The sequence below is a fragment of the Sinocyclocheilus rhinocerous genome, unplaced genomic scaffold, assembly GCF_001515625.1.
Source record: "Sinocyclocheilus rhinocerous isolate Xijiao unplaced genomic scaffold, SAMN03320098_v1.1 scaffold1418, whole genome shotgun sequence".
Classification (NCBI taxonomy): domain Eukaryota; kingdom Metazoa; phylum Chordata; class Actinopteri; order Cypriniformes; family Cyprinidae; genus Sinocyclocheilus; species Sinocyclocheilus rhinocerous.
This window is the reverse complement of record NW_015662587.1, coordinates 186675-190926: the sequence shown is the minus strand read 5'-3', so window position 1 is coordinate 190926 and position 4252 is coordinate 186675. Positions and strand designations below refer to the sequence as shown.

The 4252-nt window shown below is 45.6% G+C and overlaps 1 long non-coding RNA gene across 1 annotated transcript; it reads left to right on the top strand.

The window, feature by feature from the left end:
- The first annotated feature begins 305 nt into the window (after positions 1-305).
- Positions 306-603, top strand: LOC107728148 (uncharacterized). Its single transcript, XR_001638435.1, has 2 exons — positions 306-447; positions 553-603. It is a non-coding gene; the product is annotated as an uncharacterized LOC107728148 (long non-coding RNA).
- The last annotated feature ends 3649 nt before the right edge of the window (positions 604-4252 follow it).

Sequence of the window (4252 nt, the reverse complement as noted above, 5' to 3'; positions counted from 1 at the left end):
ACATGTGCTTATCCGGTGGAGAGTGGCTAATGAGGCCCTCTTCACAGGAAAATTAAAGTTATCAATAAGCTATCAAATGTATTTGTGTTAGTACTGTTGATAAATTGAGTAGCAAATGTTGTTGGATAAAACACATCAGCAACTGCCCAACATTTTATTGTACACCCTAAAAATAAAGGGTGCTAAAGAGCACTAAAAGTGGTTTGCTGGCTCGTAATCATAGGGGGACCATTTTAGTGCTATATAGCACCTGAACCAACCCAAAGAGACACTGAATAACTTTTTTCCTGTGTGTATTGCTGAAAACATAAATCACAGAAGTAACTTGTAACAATCTTGTTTGAATGTTACAGGGACAGATGAGCACACACATGTGCTTATCCGGTGGAGAGTGGCTAATGAGGCCCTCTTCACCGGAAAACGAAATGCAGCCATCAAAGGCTTTGAGTGAGTATACTACAGAAACCAATGAAAACTGATGTCATATGCTGTTAATTAATGTTATTTCAAACAGATATTACAGCACTTTTCTGATTCTTGATTTGTGTGCAGAGCTTTTGTGATGGAGCAGGGCCTGCAAGACAGGGTGACGGCGGCCTTTGTTAAAAAAAAAAAATATATATATATATATATATAAAGTAAGATCATGTTGTTATTTCTAATACAGAAATCAGTTGACATTGTGCTGTTAAAATTACTGCTTTTGTTTTGTTTGTGCATTTTTGTAGGATCTCAAATGTCCAGCAACCGCTGTGAGCACTGAGGATGGAGAGCCCACAGCAGCCCCGAGGATGCATTTTCCTGCAGGTGGATATAGGCTGCCGGCATATACAGAGCTGTTCCTCAGCACCCTAGAATCGTGCACAGACCCCGGATATCCCACAAAGACATCAAGGAGTTTCCCCTGGTGATCAGTGATGGCCTGGAGTTGAATGGAATGAAACAGTTTTCTGTTGTAGTAGCATTGGGAGTTATTTGCTAGAGGTTTAATTTGGATATGACAGCCGTCTATTGCACCGACTCCTCGACTGAAAGCTGGTGACCCAGCTAGCTGTGCAAATCCAGCTCCCACTGCCTCCAGGTCATCACCGGTTGGAAAATAAATCACTCTCCTCAATGTTGTAGTAGCATTGGGAGTTATTTGCTGGAGGTTTCATTCGGATATGACAGCCGTCTATTGCACCGACTGCTCGACTGAAAGCTGGTGACCCAGCTAGCTGTGCAAATCCTGCTCCCACTGCCTCCATGTCATCCCCGGTTGGAAAAGAAATCACCCTCCTCAAAATTCCTATGACTGCCTTGCTCACTTTGTGCACAATCCCATGCACAGAGGATATGGGCATATCAAAGGTCTGTGACACGACCCTGTAGCATGCTGTATGTGCAAGCCAGTGGAGGAATACGAGGACTTCAATGTCCTTTTCCCACCCATGGTCAGATTCCAATCTGACTGCTGCAATGAGGGACCTGATGGATGGCAAAGACAGGCGAAGATGGCCACGGTGGTCAGCTGCTTGGTCCAAATAAAACCGCAGAATCGGCACAGCTGTGTTGACATGGCAGTAGGATGCGGGGTTCACTGCCTGTAAATATGTGCGAGTTTATTAGAACATTAAAGTCAAATAAAGATTTGTTTCATGTGTTGTTGACTTGTATATGTATACAGTTAATGTGATGGTTAATTAGGAAACAATAAAAATGAGTGACTTAATGTCAGTAAATAAAGCAATTGTTTCATTACTTCATGCATTAATTCATTGCTTGACTGAAAATTGATGTTCACATCACCTCCATTTGTCTTATGTGTTTTCATGCATGTCACATGAAAACAATTAATTAGGCTTTTTTTAATGAAATTATACAATTTTCAGTCATATGTAGTACAATTAAGCATGGGTCTGCATCTGTTATTATCATTGTGCGAAAGTGTTGGGGTGAGCTAGCAATGCAATTCATTCTGGTGTAATCTTAATTTATAAGTGGTGACACTTACATTTTTGAAGTATAACATCAACAGTGTTCTCCTAAGGCGAGATCTGCGAGCAGCTGCCCAACATATCCTCTGTAATACCATTCCAAACGCTAAGGAAAACCGCACTAGGCAGGGTAAGCAATTTACTGTTGTGATCAGGTGGTAGTGCACACCTGTCACCTCAAGTAATTATTGAACTTATAACGTTGGAGGTCACATGTTATATTGTAAACCGCCAAAAAAATTAAAAGAAGAAGAAGATTACGTCAACATGGCGGATTGCGTTCATACTTAACTAGATTTGGCTGTTGAGTACGTACTCTTTTAGCGCTCGTTAAGTAAGTACATATTGAAATTAAGTACCTACTCATTGAGTATGCGGTTTCGAACGCAGCCAACAACAGATTCTGAAAAGGTCTCTTGGTTTGTGCCATTCCACTTCACCTAGTTGCATTACAGGGCTGCCTACACAAAACCTGCATGGGCCCAAAGGATACAAAAGTTGCTCTGGGCCCGAACGGGCTGGCCCACACTGGGCCATCATAGGATTAATGTGGACAGTCCGCTTGTGTGGCCTGCTCACAGAGAGCCTGCAGTGAGCCCAAAGCTGTGGGCCTCACCTGGGTAAGCCCGCACTGGGCCTGTTAAGGTTTGGTGTGGGTTGGCCCTAGCCCACTGTGCCCGCAAAAAGCCAGCATGGGCCTCGCAGGGACATGTTTGCAGGGTTGTCACCTGCACCACATGCCACATGTACAGTTTATCTCTCTCTGTCGACATGTGATAAATGCAGGGAAATAGTTAGGCTGACAGAGAAGGTTTTAGAATTAGAGACACGCATCCAAGTTTTAATTGAGGACAATAATAATGTGAGGGCCTTAGATACGGCTTTGCATGCAACTAGTTCAGCGAATCATGTACATTGTTCGGTTCCAGTTCTAGATCCCATGCAGCAGGGTGACTGTGAGGCGGCATAGTCGCAGGTCAAAACCCCCCTCTTCCGTTCCGTCCAAAACATCAAACAGGTTCTCCCCACTCAGTGTCTCACCCACTGAAAAACCTCGGTGTGTGAACTTGCAAGAATGATGTCAGACACTGTAAAATGCTCTGGTCCCCTCCCTGCTTACCGGGGTGATGATATACATAGCAGACTGTCATCACTCAATGGCTGGATGTCGAAGTGGTGCCCGCAGAATAACATAGGTTTCATAGACAATTAGACAAGGTTTTGGGGCAGACCTGACCTGTTGCAAAGAGATGATTTTCATCCCTCCAGGGGTGGTGCCGCTCTTCTCTCTAGAAATATGGCACTTAGTCTTAGAGTTCGTACTTGATTAACTGGGGCCCAGGTCAGGAAGCAGACAGACTGGCTAAACCGACCGTATGCTAGCCACCTCACATCACAGAAGTCAGCTAATTCTCAGCACATAGAGACTCTTACACCTAGATATCACACTATATTATTATTATTACATGCATGGGGATGATTAGGAGGCCATGATGATCAGAGGCCTATGGGCAAATTTGGCCAGGATGCCGAGGTCACACATCTACTCTTTTCGAAAGACATCCTGGGATTTTTCGAAAAGGTACGAGTCGACAGCTCCACTCTCTCCTTGGCCACTGCCATGTTCGGGCCAATCGCTCAAACCTCCTCAGATAGCTCTCGATGTTGTCCCCTGGCTGCAAGACAGGCACCGGTGTCTCTGATCGATGTATGGGCACTCTAGGCTGTGTTAGTGACCTGGTCGGTGCTGTGGAGAGTGGGCGGCAGCCGACCTGGATGACGTAGTCATGCAGGTGCCCCTTGATCCGAACTCCAAGCCTCTCACTGCCTTCAGAACACCAGTTGGACTATACCAATTCACCGTTCTACTCCGGGGCTGTGAAGAGTGGGCGGCAGCCTACCTGGATGACGTAGTCATCTACAGCCATAACTGGGAGGAGCACCTAAGCTATCTACGACAGACCCTGGAGAGAATCCATGCAGCGGGCCTGTCCTTGAACGTGGCTAAGTGCGAGTGGGCAAAGCGAGAAACAAACTACCTGGGGTACCATTTTGGCAATGGTGAACTACGGCCACAGGCATGCAAGGTACAAGCAATCCGGGACAGTCCGCGACCTAGAATGAAGAAGGAAGTCCGTTCCTTCCTGGGTCCTGTGGGCTGGTACCGCCGGTTCATCCCTGACTTTGCCTCAATCGTAGCACCACTGACGGACTTACTACAAAAAGCAGGAAAGAACCCAGTGAAATGGACAGAAGCCTGTGAAAAAGCATTCAAC